At 33.8% G+C, this 18639-nt stretch overlaps 1 protein-coding gene across 1 annotated transcript in view; it reads left to right on the top strand.

Annotated features, from left to right (window-relative positions):
• Positions 1-18639, top strand: part of LOC108759193 (dual 3',5'-cyclic-AMP and -GMP phosphodiesterase 11) — a 38461-nt gene that overhangs the window by 2799 nt on the left and 17023 nt on the right. The window lies entirely within an intron of this gene.

Raw genomic sequence — 18639 nt, forward strand, 5'->3', positions numbered from 1 at the left:
CTAGCCATAATAATATTTTTCAAACGGTTGTTAATATTCTCAAATATAAAACTCAAAGGATAATCATTCTCTAACAATACTTTCATTACAAAACACAAATTATCAAAATGGAATTTAGGATTCGAAAGCAAAATCACCCTATCAACTAATCCCGCGATTGTACCTATTTTCTGAGAAACCGCGTGCTGTGACCAAAAGTTCAAATATATACCCGAAAAGGTTGACTTGTGGTACCAATCATTTACCTCATAGTGGAGAAAAATTACCGGAGATTTAAAAAAAAAGGGAACTGTTCCCAAGGAGCAATTTTTTTGCGTGAATGGATCGAAGGCAATGCGAATGAAGGATTCCTGAGTTTTCCAGATCCCCCGTGGTCCGGAACATTGTTTTTTTAACATTTAAAAAAAAATTGCGTTTTTTACGTTTTCTTCTTCAGTTTTTTGCGAATATCTCAGGTTCTATTCGTCGCACAGAGAAAAAAAAATACCAAATTGTTCGTAATAAAATTGTCTATAAAAAAGTATTAGACAGTGAAATCGGAAATCTTGCAACATAACCTCAAAAAAAAATAAAATCCACCAGACATGGTAAATTTTTGTTTTTATTTTTTTAAATTTTTTCTAATCCGCCAATTTAAATGATATTGCAGGAAAAGTTACTTCTAATAACCATAATTACGTGTAAAAAATTTGAATTGAAAATATTCATTAGGACGGCCGTAATGCCCGTTTCAATTTCAAAGTTGATCAACTTGTAACTTTTGGGCATCATACGGGAGGTGACTTTTTTTTTTTAATTTGTGGGTTTTTTATGCTCTTTAAGATGGTTATAAACAATATAGTCAAAATCCAAAAAAACTATTTTTAAAATCGATTTTTTTGAAAAATTTGTATTTTTTCTCCTCTTTTCATATAAAAATTCTACTTTAAACAATAAATTTCTATTTTTTTTAAACAAATTAACAAAATAATGTACGCGGATTGTGGTTAACATATGCAGATTCCCAATTTTTGTTCATAATTATAGAAATAAACTTTTTATCTTTCTTTCATTACCTTAAATCACAAGGTTATTTGTTGAAGAATGTATAATACGATTGGAATGTTTGTATTGAAATACTATGACGCGTTACAGGCCCAATATTTTTAGCACCGGTAATAATTTTCGACCGTTAGGCCCCGTCCCTGCCATTTCTGAATAGAATCCAGTCGTGCTCTAGCAGCAGATGTGCGTTGTGGTCTGGCAGTGTATACGAACAGTTTATTTGGATAAGAAAAAAATATTGTATATAAAATTATTTATTTAAGAAGGTATGTTAAATTTATGTTTTAAAATAACTTTTAACTGACTGTCTTTTACGTTCGTAAATTGTCAATAAAAATATCAATTTTTATGTATTTATATTACATACAGCATATATAATCGTACAATTTTTTTGTTACAGATAATTATTTTTGCTTGCGCTACGCTACATACTTTTTGCTTGCGCAAGTACGAATGTTTTGAAAAGGACATTCGCAACTTTTATGATCCCGCGGCTACGAAAACGTCATTATATGCAGCAGGTAAAAGTTGTATACAAGCTTTATACAATTCTGATCCAGAAAAGTACATAGATTTGAGCATTTTAAGATTTAGATGCTTCCAAAAGCATACAACGAGCACTGCGTGCAAACTTTTGCAACTGCCTCTGACTACATCTGCAGCGAACGATCACGTGCTACGAGTTTATTTGCAGGTTCAGAAATGGTTGCTGAATACGAATAAATTGCCGACGGATCACGGATGGGAGATGTCAGATAATGGTTTAATTCCAGTCGCTTTACCGAAAGGTGCGAAACCATTACCAGATAGCCTCTTAGAGTCAATAGCTTGCGGATGCAAATCTGGTTGCAAAACAAAGCAGTGCACGTGCAAGAAACATGGAATAAAGTGCGCAGCTGCATGTAGGTATTGCGCCGGTCTAAACTGTAAAAATTCTACAGTTTGTCAAGACGAAGTCCAAGAGGAATATTTAGGAGACGACAATGGTGACGCTGATACATCTTCAGTGTGTGAAACAGACTCACAAACGTCAGAATTGAGCATCGACGATATTATATCTGAAAGCTCACATGCTGAATCAGACTGGCTCTACACCGACGTCGAAGATGGTTACAATTTTTATTCTTGCGATACAAGCGACTCCGATTTTTCCGACGAATTACGCGTAACAAAACGAAAACGTGTACACTAGTAATAATTTAAATAAATTTTTAATCGAAATGTTGTGTTTGTACTTAATTTGTGCCCAATCACAGATAGCCTATATAATTTGTGATTCCTAATGTAGGAAGTAAGATAAAAAGTTTATTTCTATAATTATGAACAAAAATTGGGGATCTGCATATGTTAACCACAATCCGCGTACATTATTTTGTTAATTTGTTTAAAAAAAATAGAAACTTATTGTTTAAAGTAGAATTTTTATATGAAAAGAGGAGAAAAAATACAAATTTTTCAAAAAATTCGATTTTAAAAATAGTTTTTTTGGATTTTGACTATATTGTTTATAACCATCTTAAAGAGCATAAAAAAATCTACAAATTAAAAAAAAGTCATCTCCCGTATAATGCCCAAAAGTTACAAGCTGATCAATTTTGAAATTGAAACGGGCATTACGACCGTCCTAATGAATATTTTCAATTCAAATTTTTTACACGTAATTAGAAGTCAGGTCATTAGAAGTAACTTTTCCTGCAATATCATTTAAATTGCCGGATTAGAAAAAATTAAAAAAAATAAAAACGAAAATTTACCATGTCTGGTGGATTTTATTTTTTTTGAGGTTATGTTGCAAGATTTCCGATTTCACTGTCTAATACTTTTTTATAGACAATTTTATTACGACAATTTGGTATTTTTTTTCTCTGTGCGACGAATAGAATCTGAGATATTCGCAAAAAACTGAAGAAGAAAACGTAAAAAACGCTATTTTTTTTTAATGTTAAAAGAAACAATGTTCCGGACTACGGGGATCTGGAAAACTCAGGAATCCTTCATTCGCATTGCCTTCGACCCATTCACGAAAAAAAATTGCTCCTTGGGAATAGTTCCCTTTTTTTTTAAATCTCCGGTAATTTCTCTCCACTATCACAAAGGAATGGCTAGTTCGTGAATCTGTCAACCGTTTCCATACCTTCTAATATACAGAACTTTTTGCAATTGGGAGAGAACTTTGCCTTACCTTTTAACAATAGATTAAATTTAACGGTCGATCTTATTAAGTGTATCGAAAGTAATATTTATAAATTGCCTATAGATGAGCGGATTTCGATCTCGAACCACTCACTTCCTGTGTTAAATAACTTAGCTTCTTGTTCTTTACATTGCACGGAAGTAGGTAGGAGTTTGTTCCATTTAGAGAAAGATACTAGGGTTATTTTAAGGGATGTGAACGATAGGGTGATTTTTACTCGCGCGGATAAGGGGAATGTGACGGTAAAATTGGATAGACAAATGTACATTTCCAAGGTAAATGAAATGCTTCAAGATGTCAATACTTATGAGGTAGTTGTAAGGGATCCGATGAGGCGAATGGTTACGGGCTTCGGCGCTTTATTAGTTAAGTGGAAAGAAAAGAAGTATATATCTGATTCCACATATAGAGGTTTGTTATGTAATGACGGGATACTTCCGATGGCCTACGCTCTTCCGAAGATACATAAGCAGGACTGCCCCTTTCGTATAATAGTTTCTTCAATAAACAGTCCTTTATATTCGTTAGCAGTGTTTCTTCATAGTATTATCATTAAAACAATTCCTAAGGCGGATAGTCATATCGATAATAGTTTTAAACTCATTAAGGAACTTGATGGTAGGCGGTTGAGTGAGGAATTTCAGTTAATGTCACTGGATGTTGTTAGCCTCTTTACTAACGTTCCCATTGATTATGCGATGGACTGTATCCAAGACCATTGGCGATTTATTTCTAGAGATTGTTGTTTACCGAAGGAGGAATTCATCAAGGAGATTCATTTTTTTTAGATTCTGCTTTCTTTGTGTTTGATACTGTTATTTATAAACAGAATTATGGTACTCCCATGGGCTCCCCGTTGTTTCCCGTCATCGCGGATTTAGTTATGCGTATGTTGGAGAGTAGAGCTTTGTCTTTGGTTAAGTTTCCGTTGCCCCTTTACTATAGGTATGTTGACGATATAATCATGGCAGCGCCTGTTTCTTCGGTTAGTTCCATTCTTGATATCTTTAATTCTCAGCATCCTAGGCTTCAGTTTACTATGTAAGTGGGGGGTGATAGGTTAAATTTTTTGGATGTTACAGTGATTAGGGATAATGAGTTGATAGAATTTGATTGGTACCACAAGCCAACCTTTTCGGGTAGATATTTGAACTTTTGGTCACAGCACGCGGTTTCTCAAAAAATAGGTACAATCGCGGGATTAGTTGATAGGGTGATTTTGCTTTCGAATCCTAAATTCCATTTTGATAATTTGTGTTTTGTAATTAAAGCATTGTTAGAGAATGATTATCCTTTGAGTTTTATATTTGAGAATATTAACAACCGTTTAAAAAATATTATTATGGCTAGTAATAGGAAGAGAGTTGTTAGTGATAATAGCGTTGATGTAGTACAGCCTTCGTGGTTCACTGTTCCTTTCGTTCGTGGTATTACTGAGAAGTTTAATAGATTGAATAGCGAGCATATGAGGGTGTCATTTTATAGTGTTAATAAATTGCGAGGATTTATTAGGGTGCATAAGGGCCGCTTACCGCGTGATAAGAAGTCGAAGGTTGTTTATAAGATTTCGTGCAAGAGCTGCGACGCGAGTTATGTTGGACAGACGTGTAGACAACTGAAGTCAAGAATCACGGAACATAAGAACCACATCCGATGGAACACGTCTGCTCGCAGTGTTATAACGGAACATCGGTTGCAAGAGGGACACGATTTTGACTGGGACAGTGTTGCAATATTGGACGAGGAACCTCACTACAGGAAGAGATTGATTTCGAAGATGATATTCTTCAGAAGACAAACGCATGGACTCAACCTACAGACGGATATGGAGGGGCTTCCGAAGGCCTACCTCCCGATTATAGATAAACTATAAAAGCTCGAGTTGTTGTCACGTCTTGTCAGTCGGTGTCGCTCGTACAGTAATAAGTCCTTCTGACAAAATTTCTTTTATCATTTTACAATTTTCATTAGTACTAGCTAATAACTAAAAAAGTGACTCACTGTGTCTGATACCGACTGGTCAACATATTAGGAACCGGTTCTTGAATTATTCATAATATTGTTTGCGATACGGTACTTTGTAATCGTGGTGATTGTCCGTATTTTCGGTTAGTTTTTCGATAAATTAGTTTCTATATTCTTTAATTTGACATTTTTAATATTTTCCTTCTTTTTCATTTTCTTTTCTTTCTTTTTATTTAATTCTGACATTTAAATTCTCGATGTAGGGGAGCTCACCATGATAGGATAATTTTTACTTTATATATGTTAATATGTGTTTGCTCTGAGGAAGGCTCAAAAATGAGTCGAAACATGTAAGCGTGTTTAGTGATTAAAGAAGTTTCACTCTTTATAAGTGTATTATTTGCGCGACGTCTTCTGCACCAGACTCCCAGTGCCCTTACTCTTTCCAATACTATGAATTAACATTGGGTACTAGTAAAAATGGTTAATATAAATAAATAAATTGTTTTCACAATGAGGAAGTATATGGTTATTATAATTTTTCTTGCACCATGAAGGTTCGTTTTATTTGGTTAAATAATAACAATTTGTGTGTAAATTGTTAGAGAATGAAACTCAGGACGAGCATGGTTTTGTTTTTTTTTTATATTTCGCGTATAGTAGCGGAAGTAGGAGGGAACAGGTTGAAAAAGAATTCAACCGGTACCAAATAGCAACAAGCAGAATTCGGAATAAACACGGGGATATCGGGCGAAGAGGGAGAGCGGCAATTGCACGTCGGATTTCCTGTGGATCAAAGTAGTGGGCCCCAATTGTGAAATTCCCCTCGGGAATATGTTCGGTAGTCCGCGGGAACTGCGTAACGAGTGACTCGAATGAATCACTCTCTTGCAGGTGGTAGTAGGATCTAGGTGGTGGAGGAGGGATTTCTTCCAGGAACTCCACGCTGTCCGTGGAGTTCGTCGGAAATAGAATTCTTCGGGGTGAAAACGGGATTGAGACAATAGATGAATCCGGTGTTAGCGGCTGTGTGTCGGAAAAAATACGTATAGTCAGAGCGTCGGACAATGCAGGAAAAGCAGTTTCGGGGATGGGAAAATGTACGCGGGAAGGTAGAGAAAGTGAACAGGAAAGAGGAGGTGATCGAGAAGGTGATCTGGAAGCCGCTACTATAGCCAACGGCTGGATTGGTGGCTTCGGTGAATCCGCTGGTGCCGGCTGCGCCGGTGATGGTGTTGTTGGGCGGTTCTCAAGATTCCTCGAATTCGCGTGGCGTTGAAATTCCGCGTAAGTCTGGTCCAATAGTTTACGCGCTTCTAAATAAGGCCGACTTCGGGCCTTGTTCGAATTATCTGGTGTCCTTGTCTTCCTAAAGGGGCTCGGTGATCGGCCCGATCTCAGTGGAATTCAGCGAGGTATTGGATCTTCAATAATGCACTGAACTGTATCTACGTTACTAGATCGACTGGCCGAATATATTGTGAAGATAATGACTGTTATACTTCGAAAATGACTGACTGACTGACAGAACCGAACACAGAATATGAGCAGGAAATAGTGAGAAAATAATGAGAGCGAGTTTGGTTGTGTCACAGTTTATATAGGTATAATAGCTTTGAAGGATGGTCCTCTGATGAGAAGTGTTAAGTGGGAAAAATCGGGGATTCGAGTTGGAGAGATTTTTCTGTTTTTGGTAAGAAATTTGTGTTTCATATTCTTACTGGCGAACTATTTTCAAAATTTACTCTACCCGCATTGCAAGTTTCATCCCTTGAGAACTTAGTGGTGATACGTCATCACCTTCTCTAGATTTTCTGGTCTACGGTCACCCATTGGCGAGTTTAGTTTTAGGTTTTCTTTTTGAAGAGAGAGGGTATTTCGCTCATCCCTCCCTCTCCAAACGACCCGGCCGCGACAATTTGAAAGCTCGCATTTCCCCCCTTTTTTCTTTTCACCTATTCTTACTCGAACGTGCGTTCTCTCGTCTAGACAATATTTCCTCCAAATTTTATTACCGACAGCAAAAAATTAAAAACTACTCCTCTCATCCTATTTTCATTTTACTGCTTCCTGTTGTTAACGAAAGTACGCTTTTCAACACGTTGTTACACGTTTGGGAATGCGACCTTCTATTCACTCAGGATTCCCGATCTGCATTTAGATATTTATTAAAACTGAACCGAACTTTCTCGACATGGTTTGTAACTCTGTCATAAGTTTCATTACCGTGGGTCGGGTGATCCTGGGTATCTATGTTTTTTTGTCGCATTTCTAAAATCGTTGGAAAGGCTTTCAATGACACATTTCCTACATATTATCACGCTCGCCGATCGGTGACCGTTAACTCTCTGCATTTTTTCCTCGGGCCCTATCTCAACATTCACCCTGTTAAGTATTCATGAAACGAGGAAATCGTGGAGTCCTCCTGGACGTAACAATTCTATTTTATAATTTAATGAAATTAGCATATTTAAAGTATGTGAAAGACAAAGAGATAGTGTGGTAGAGGGGAAAGGTAAAAAGGAACAGGTTTTTATAAACGTATGAATGTGCGTCTGGTCAGTGTGCTCCCTGTGCGTAAAGCGTCCGCGTTAGTCCGCGTCTAACCGTGAGCGCCGCTTCTGCCCGTCTCCTATACGTGACCAGTGATACGCTATTTCTTCTTGTAATTTGAAAACTAAGCTGCGGACAATATTTTCGTAAAGAAAAAATTGTCTTAGAATTCGGTAAGGAATACCTGACCTCTTCAGGGACACTTGGGTTGTTCTGAATCACCCTGTATATTCCGTTATAATCGAATGTCCAGATGAGTCAAGCTTTATAATGTTAATACACTCATTTATTCTGATATTGAGTTTCTTCTTTGTCTGTCCTACATAAGAAACGTCGTAATTGTTACATTGAATCTTATAAATTATATTATTATTGTCAGAATACACTTTTTTATTTTTATGCGCTTTTATAAATTTGTTTAATTTGTTGATCTGTAACCTATACTATAGACTGATTTGCTAATCATGCGTATCACTGCGGATGAATGGAAGTACAAAAAATTTTTTTTTATTAGAGATTACTTCATTATTAATATGAACGTTGTTGTCATCGTTCTTGCGTGGCATTTTTGTTGAGAGCAACTTTTTATTCTTATATTGAACAGTTTAAATATTAAATCTAATGGATATCCGTTGTTCAGAAGAATTCGAATGCATATTTCCAAGTTCTTTTCGTAAAATTTAGGATGTGATAACAGAACTGCTCGATCCACTAGACTGTATAAGGTACACCAATCTTATAACACAGTGGGTGATTAGACAAATAAGAAAGATATCTACCCGAATATGTCTTTTTTTTAAATCAATTCACCGTTATCACACCAACCTCTACTATAAAAGTAACATGTCTAAAAAACTTATGTTATGATTCTCTTCACATTCAACAGTAAATTGTAATCGATTGTGTATGCTATTAAAGGTCTTCTGGATAGACAAAATCTGATCGGAAAAGACTGCCATAATTATATCATCCACGTATCGGCAGTAAAACGGAAAAGTTTTTCATAAAAGTTTTTTACTTCGCAATCGTAATAGACAGCTGAAAATTTATCAATATATATTATTTGTATATTTGCCTTCATGAAAATTGTAAGTGTTGCATAATATTTTACTCTTTATTCCATAATAATTATGTACAACTTTATTTAATTTGTTAATTTGTTTTATATGTATATAACTAAAAACAATTTTATTTATATTCTGTTGTGCTTTGGTTCAAACTATATACAGGATGATCCACTTAAATCAAACATGTTGAATATCTCGCGTATTTTTGATGATATAAAAAAATGTTTCAAATAAATTGGAGCGTGACATTGGAGGTTTGACGAAAAACACAGAACCTGTTGAAAGTTGCTTATAGTTTATAGAAAGTTTAATCCTAAGAATGATTGTTAATAAGTATTTTTGATAGGGCTATAATAAGAAATTGACTACAAATTATTAGATATTTCATTTGAAAAATAAATCAGTATGAGTTTAGGGTAAAGTACACTGAAGAAGGCTTTGTAAGCTGAAACATTTGTAAATGGTAGTTATTAGATTCCTGATTTGTGAATGGTTGTAATAAATTACGTGGTTTGTACAACCAAATAGAATTGAACATAGTATTAAGATGAACTAAATATTGAATAAAATTATTGCTCGAAAAAAGCCTTGAACTGCGTTTTTGTTTTAAGTTAGACGAGCGTTTTAACATTATTGTTTGTATACGTTGGCTTAATTGGACGTTTAATTAGATTAAGTATTTATAATATAGGTTTGCTAATATGAACAATACAAAGATTAATTTTCAATATATTAGGTTGTGGTTTGGGATCTATGCTGTTACTTTATTAAAACGATGGGTTGATTCTAATTATAAGTTAATAGAGACAAGGTCGAAATTAAAATTTTTGAGGTTATGTACTTAAGTAAAGATAATGGAATTATCCCTGCTCACTTAAATAATATGGTTAGAAGTACAATAACGTTTAAACACTTCAGAACAAAAAACAAATATGATAGTTCGGTACTTTATTTTAAAAAGAAATTATTAAACTGGGAAATTTTCGATTTACATAGATCTGTGAGTCAATTACAGAAAGACTTGACTCTGATAACTTGGAAGTTGATTGGAATCTTACCAGATTATATATGGCTTGACATAGTAAAGTATCAGCAACAATTTTTTGAAAAATGCGAAAGAAGATTACAATATAAACATAATAAGAAAATTATATGGTTAAGAAAGAAAAACACAATTGAAAACTATAAACGTATTGTACCGATTTCATTCCAAGTTTTTAAGAATGACAACGGAATAAATAGAATGCGTGTTGGCAGAACGGACCTTGATTCAGGAGCATCCAATGATAGTGTGTCTGTCGTTAATATAGTTCCTGAAAAATTTTATGATTGTCATATTAATCCCTTAGACCATACGAATGATAAATGGTTTATTAATCTGACGGATAAAGTTATTCCACATGAGGTATCCAACTTATTACAACTAGGGGACAAATTTAGTTTACCGGATTTTACAAATAAAAGAAAAATTGTCAGAGAGTATATAAAAGATATCGAGAGTATGAACAATAAAAACAACTCATCTTTTGTTACACATATTAGAAATATAGTCATTCCTGAATTTAACGAATTTTTACACAATAACTCAGATAGGAACGCTCAAGATATTAAAATTAGCAATATGTTGAAATTTACCTCTAATTGGTGCAAAAATAATGAGAATATCTTGTTTACTCGTGCTGATAAGGGAAATGCTACAGTAGCATTAGAAAAAAGTTTATATAATGATAAAATGACAGAATTGCTTAATGACACGGAAACTTACACCATTGTAACAAAGAATCCATCGGTGACTTTGGAAAAAAGTCTTAACAATCTTTTAAAAAAATGGCACCAGAAAAACTATATTAACGACATTGAATTATGGAGATTGAGATCTAGCGATTCTTATTTACCAAAAGCGTATGCATTACCTAAGATCCATAAAGATGGGATTCCCTTCAGGATTATTGTCTCTTCTGTAAACACAGCATTATACCAGCTTGCTAGATTCTTGCAGAATATTATCTCAAAAAATATTCCTTCTGCAAGGAGTAATATAAAGAACAGTTTCGAACTTTTTGAAAGACTGAAGGGATTACATGTTAACACGAATGAAAGTATGATTTCGTTGGATGTAAAATCACTTTTCACGAATATTCCAATAGAACTTGCTATTGAGGGTTTGGAGAGAAGATGGAGTTCCATAGAGGGTGCCACGAATATTCCAAAAAAAGAATTTTTAGATGTAATTAAATTTATTTTGACGTCAACCTATTTTACTTTCAATGAGACCATCTATAAACAAACATTTGGCACTCCTATGGGTTCCCCTCTTTCCCCCATCATAGCCGACATAGTGATGGAAGACATAGAAGTTAAAGCTCTTAATTCATTACAACTACAGGATCTACCATATTTCAGATATGTTGATGACTCGTTTTTGATTGTCCCAACAGAAAAAGTTCCGCAGTTAGTAAAAGCGTTTAATGAACAACATGTGAGACTTAAATTTACAGTTGAATATGAGGTTTGCCATGAGCTGAGCTTTTTAGATTTAAGGATTACTAATGACAACAACACATTAGTAATAGATTGGTTCCACAAAAAGACTTTTTCAGGTAGATACCTATCGTTCCTTTCAAATCATCCTAATTGTCACAAAATCGGAGTAATTTATAGTTTATTAGATAGAGTGATATTGTTATCGGACCCGATCTATTACAATAAAAATCTAGAATTCATCATCAAAATTTTATTGGATAATGGGTATCCTTTGGATTTCATCTTTAAAAATATTAATAACAGAATTAAAAATTTAGCTCAGAAAGACGTGTCGAAAGATATTAGTAATGATGACCATGGGTTGAGACAACTCATGGTCGTTCCATATGTTAAATCCGTGAATGAAAAAGTTAAAAGATCTATTAACAAAGCCAACTACATGATTGGTTACAGGTGTATTAATAATTTAAATAGATTTATTAAGGCTCAAAAAGATAAGAATAGACTTGAAAATAATAATAACGTCATTTACAAAATTGATTGTAAAAACTGTGAGGCTTCGTATGTTGGACAAACCAAGAGACAGTTAAAAACGAGATTAAAGGAACATAGAAATAATTTTAAGTTAGATCAATCAAAACATTCGGTTATTACAAAACATGCTAATGAAACTAATCATGAATTTAATTGGGATGGGGTCAATATTTTGGATTTTGAAAAAAATTATAAAAAAAGAAATATATCTGAAATGATCCATATAAAAGAGCAGACAAAAGGTTTAAATCTAATGAAGGATACGGAACTATTGGACAAAGCGTATTCGAACATACTCGATTATATGCGTGATAAGAAAAATTAAAAAATTTTGAACTGACTCGGGGTTATTGGTTAGGCACGTGCCGTTATTTATTGTCGTTGTCATTGTTCTACAGTCGTTGAACGACTAGCACATTCGAGCATTACATACAATTAGAAGATCGTTTCAATCGTTTAACATTTGACATTTTTACACAATTCTGGTTGATCATTTCGGATAGTTCATGTAATTTGAGAATAGTACTGCTTTTGTCTTGACTAACACGTTGTTGTTCGTACATTAAACGTTTTATCTACTCTACCGTAAGTAAATTTAAATATATATTTTTTGTGAGTAACCTTAAGTTAAATTTTTGATTTCAAAAATAAATTGTCAAGGTTTGTAAATTTAGTTGGTTTGTTTTTTAATTAATAGAAGTTTTTATGACGATAATTGCGGCTAAGTGAATTGTATGAGACAAGATGCATTGTGATGGTGTTTATGGAACTCTCTTTGAGACATGCGGTTTGAATAACCACGAGGCCAGTTCATATTTGACGACCTAATTGTATAATATAAAAAAATTGGAGCGTGACATTGGAGGTTTGACGAAAAACACAGAACCTGTTGAAAGTTGCTTATAGTTTATAGAAAGTTTAATCCTAAGAATGATTGTTAATAAGTATTTTTGATAGGACTATAATAAGAAATTGACTACAAATTATTAGATATTTCATTTGAAAAATAAATCAGTATGAGTTTAGGGTAAAGTACACTGAAGAAGGCTTTGTAAGCTGAAACGTTTGTAAATGGTAGTTATTAGATTCCTGATTTGTGAATGGTTGTAATAAATTGCGTGGTTTGTACAACCAAATAGAATTGAACATAGTATTAAGATGAACTAAATATTGAATAAAATTATTGCTCGAAAAAAGCCTTGAACTGCGTTTTTGTTTTAAGTTAGACGAGCGTTTTAACATTATTATATAAGTTTTAATAAATTGTAGTAATAGTGTATCCGTCCCATTAATCCAAAATAGTATAAATCATGTTAAAACACAACAGTTTACGAAATATTTAATTGTTTATGATTTTTTATGCGCATTATACAGTTTGGTTATGATTTACCCGAATTTTCATATTTCCTTTTTTCAATCGTCGGTTTCTCTTTTCTTACTTGAATATGCGTTCTCTCGTCTAAATAGTATTTGCTTAAATTTTATGATCTAGAAACGAAACAAAAAGTTCATAGCTATGCTTTGTCATCCTGCAATTATTTTACCAACTTTCTGTTATTGACGAGAAAACGCCCCTTAACTTGCTTTTTTTGGAAATATGAATATTTATTTACACAGGATCCTTGATCCGCATTTAAATTTTTCATTTGCTAAAACTGATCGTGTTTAAACAGGATTTTCTTAACATGATTTGTAATGTGTGTCATAAATTTTATTACCGTGGATCAGGCGATTCTGGGTATTTATGTTTTTGTTTATTTTTCCAATATCGCTGGGAAAGTTTCGAACGACATGTTTCTTGAATATTGTTACGTTCGCCGATCGATGATTGTTAACGCTCGAGTCTTTGTACGCATTGTTGTAAAGATTATTTTGTCGAATGTTCGCGAAATGAAGAAACGGTGGAGTCCACTGGACATAACAACAGCAATATCACAAACTAAATTGATAAGTAATTTAATAATTTGATGCTCAATCTGACATCCTACTAGAAAGATGTTAATGTACTGAGAAACAGTAAACTTATGAAAAATATTACCTCGTCTTCAATCGAAAAATTAATAGCTTATGAGTTATTTAACATCTTATATCAATATATGCCAGAGTAAGGTATAAAATATTTTGTGAACTATTGGTTTTTTATATCACTATCTTAATACTTTCATATTCAGAATGATTAGAGATATCATATTATGTAAAAAAATCAATTCCATTTAAGGGGTTGTACCTACCTGCGTGGTCGGAAAACACGTATGTTTGGGAATTTGTTTTTGAAAAAATTTGAAGTGCTTTTGAAATGAACGTTTATGTTTTCAAATATATGTATTTCGAGGATAATTCAGTATTTTTTTTATTGCAAAATATCGATAATTAAGGAAGATGTGAGTAATCTCCGAGAAGTAGTTTTTCTAGAAGCGTATTGCGGTGATCACTCTAGCTTTGAGCTGGTGTATCTGAAGTAAAAAAAACCGACAAATTTAGTTAATATATAAAATTATCTAATGCCCGATAGTTCATTTTTTTGAAAAATTAATTTGCGACAAAATGGCGACTGTTCAAATTCAAAGGTACGATTTTTCTACCAAAATTCGCTCGTTCTTTTATCAATAAAAAAATATGCAACAAAAAAAAGCAATGATCGGGCACTAGATTTTGGAGTATTAAAAAAGCCTACTAAATTTCATTTTGATTGATGCAGCGGTTCTCGAGATATTTTGGTCATCGATTTTAAAAATGCGATTTTGAGAAAAATGCGTTTGAAGTTTGCTAAGTGATTTTGAAAGGTGTCTCCTAAAATATATCTTAGGATCTCCCAAAAATCCCTAACAGCTAGAATCAAATCCCCTACATTTTCCCCCAATAGTTCGGACTGTACAAAATTAAAAAAAAAATACTCACGCAATTTCACATAAAATATCTGCTTCAAACATTCAAACCAGTATACCTTTAAACTCACATAACTTCGTCAATTTTTGTTGAATCGACTTGAAATTTACAGGGAATATTTTTGAAAGTATGTACTTTAAGAAAATATCAAAATCCAAAAATCGATTTTTTTTAAGTTTATGGGTAAGCATAACCCTGTAAAAAAGTAGACTTTGAGGTAGGGATGGGCGATGTTTCGTTGATTATAAAAAAATCGATGTTTTTGTCCATCCTATTGGATGGGCAAAAATATCGATTTTTGTATAATCAATGAAACATCGCCCATCCCTACTTTGAGGTCTCAAAAAATACAATATGTGCAGAAATTAAAGCATCACTTCTCACATCTTCGAAAAATGGGTAAACTTCAAAGGAGTGTAACTTCTACATTAATGGTCAAAATGAGATTTAAAAAAAGCATTTTGTAGCTTGAAATCTCTACTTTTCAAGTCTGTATAATGAAACAAAGATTTGGCTGATTTTTACGGAACTATATGATTATAAAGGAAGATCCGTAAAATCTCAAAATTTTTTCTAAACTTTGTAGTTTCATGCCGTGAATGAGGAGTCGAGCACAAATACAATTCACAGCTTCCGAAAGAGTGATCCTTTACCTTTAATTTACTTTTTTTTACATCTGTACGATTTTTTTTACCGTGTTATTCAACATTGAAGTAAAAATGGTCCCTTTGACTTTGACTGCTCATAAAAGACGAACGGAGCGAGATACAGCATTTTTAAAAAAAGCAAAAAAAGTTCAAAGTTTTCTCTTTAAGATGCTTTTATCAATTTTGAGACACAGATAAGCTTTTTATGTAAAAACTTAAGTGAAAAGTAAAGTTGAAAACTGAGACAATTATCTGTTTCTGTTCAACTCGATTTACTCTGATCAAAAAGAGAAAGAAACCCAATGATATTAACGTAATTTTACATTTTAAGGTCTATTGATTTCAACGAGACTCATACGAAACAGTTGCGACATTTTAAAATTAATGTCTTTCATGTTTGAAGTGACGATTTTGGGCAAGACGATATTTGATGATTTGAATTTAATCTTATATCGCAGCATGCGATCACACCGCAGATTGAGCGCCGTAATGTAAGTAAGTTGGCACGCTTGCCAGGCGATCTTCTCCAATCTTCACTACGCGTTACGGAGTACTTCAAATGTATTCCGTGCTCTAAGCAGTAAACACTTTTGATTTGTCTGACGAAGAGAAGCAAATTGGGAATACGATTGTTTCATACGTACTTATTGAAACACTGCTTTACGTTACGAACGTTTTATGTATTTAACGTATGTAAAAACATTTTGAATACCTGTTAGATTTATTAAATCTTTCTTTGTTATTTTAATCACATTATTTCTAGGATAATTTTTGTGAATTCTTGTGTATAATGCCGCGACAACGTCTTACTGAATATGATACAATACACATCGTCACACTGTTACAAGAAGGTCACAGTCAACGATATGTCGCATATTTAGTAGGAGTTAATCAATTTGTTGTTACTGGAATTTATTCTCGATTTCAAGATACTGGTAAATTTCATAGACGCCAAGGTCAGGGACGCCGTCGTGCGACTACTGAAAGAGTCGATAGAAATATTGTTAGACACGTTCTTCAAAATCGTACGATCACTGCAGATACTGCTAGCAGATACTGCTAGAGGATTTGTTAATCGAAGACAGTATCCTCGACATCCTATATCTGCAATAACAGTTAGAAATCGTTTAAGAGAAACTAATTTTCGCTTACGTCGGCCGGTGCGTGTACCTATGTTAAGTCGTCGTCACAAACATGCACGTTTAACATACGCACGTTTACATGTTAATTGGTACCAAGGAATTGGAACAATGTATTGTTCACTGATGAGTCACGATTTTCTTTGTACCGAATGATAGACGAATACAAGTATGGCGTCGTCGTGGACAGAGAAATGAAGAAAATTGCCGTATGCCAATTGGTAGTTTCTTTGGTGGTTCCGTTATGATATGGGCGGGTATATCTCGATTTACGCGCACTCCTCTTGTTATTATACCACCTCCTGGATTAACGTCTATATGATATATCAACGAAATATTACGTCCATATGTTCTTCCAATGCGTGATCGGATGGAGCACAGATTCATACTTATGCATGATAATGCCTGTTGCCATACTGCATTTATTACACAAACGTTTCTTAGAGAAAATCATGTTAACGTTTTGAACCACCCCCCGATGAACCCGGACCTCAACCCGATTGAGCATGTCTGGGATATGCTTGAACGTCGATTGCAACGACATTATTTACGAATACAAACATTAAAACAATTAATAGAAACACTCCGTCAAGTTTGACATCAAATTCCGCAAGCAGCGATCGGGCGGTGCATAAACATGCAAAAAACATTTAAGAGACGTAATTTATAATTGAGGCACCAATACCTCATATTAAAATTTAATTTTTTCATTTACACACACACACGCGTGCACATACGCAGGCATACATACACGCGCGCGCGCACACAAACGTAAGAAGCCTAAATCCGACTGTGCAACCTCCACGTGGTACGCTTCGGATAACGCTAATGCCAGTGATGTGATCGCATGCTGCGATATAAAATTAAATTCAAATCAGCACATGTCGCTTGCCCAAAATTGTACATGAAGGACATTAGTTTTAAAATATCGCAACTGTTTTGAATGAGTCTCGTTGAAATCAGTAGACCCTAAAGTGTAAAATTACGTTAATATCATAGGGTTTCTTTCTCTTTTTGATCAGAATAGATTGAGTTGAATAGAAACAGATAATTGTCTCAGTTTTTAACTTTACCTTTCACTTAAGTTTTTACATAAAAAGCTTGGCTGTGTCTAAAAATTTATAAAAGCATCTTAAAGAGAACACTTTGAACTTTTTTTTACTTTTTTTAAAAATGCTATACGTCACTCTGTTCGTCTTTTATGAGCAGTCAAAGTCAAAGGGACCATTTCTACTTCAATGTTGAATAATTCGTTAAAAAAACCTACAGAGGTAAAGAAACAAGTAAATTAAAGGTAAAGGATTACGCTTTCGAAAGCTGTGAATTGTATTTGTGCCCGACTTCTCATTCACGGCATGAAGCTCTGCAAAGTTTACAAAAAATTTTGAGATTTTATGGATCTTTCTTTATAATCGTGTAGTTCTGTAAAAATCATCCGAATTGTTATATTGTATTTCATTATACAGATTTGGAAAGTAGAGATTTCAAGCTACAAAATGCTTTTTTTAAAATCTCATTTTGACCATTTATGTAGAAGTTGCACTCTTTTGGAGTATATCTATTTTTCGAAAGTGTGAGAGGTGATGCTTTAATTTCTGCGCGTAGTGTAAGACATTGAAAAAAATTTTTTCCCTGTCGTAATATGTGCCCCTACGAATCGAACAACTTTTTGCTTTGTTATTTTCTCGTATTAAAAACAACAGAGATATTTAAATGGTCGAGTAGAGGAAACACCTTGTATAATATATATAGGGTAAAATCAGGGATTATGGCATAGGCTACTAATATGGAATAGTGGTTTATTTTTTAAACAAAACATTGCAATCTGGCGGCAGTCGCTGAAAGTTATTGCACTTGTTACCAAACATGTCATAACAAGCAATGAACTCGTTCCGACCAACCGTTTTGCTACAATTAACATTTATTCATTTTCGTTACGTAAGAAGATCCGGCAGCTTTTTCTAAAAATGTTCTCACAAACTGAAGGTAAGTTTTTTTAGTGCTTATATTGCACAGACGCTTTTAATAATGTTGCATGAACAACATTATGCAGATTAATTGCTATTTCAAACTTGTTTATTGCTACGGAAAGACTTTATTTGTCGTATGACGACATGCAGGTAATG

Source organism: Trachymyrmex cornetzi, unplaced genomic scaffold (genome assembly GCF_001594075.2).
Source record: "Trachymyrmex cornetzi isolate Tcor2-1 unplaced genomic scaffold, Tcor1.1 scaffold1731, whole genome shotgun sequence".
NCBI classification, from domain to species: Eukaryota; Metazoa; Arthropoda; class Insecta; order Hymenoptera; family Formicidae; genus Trachymyrmex; species Trachymyrmex cornetzi.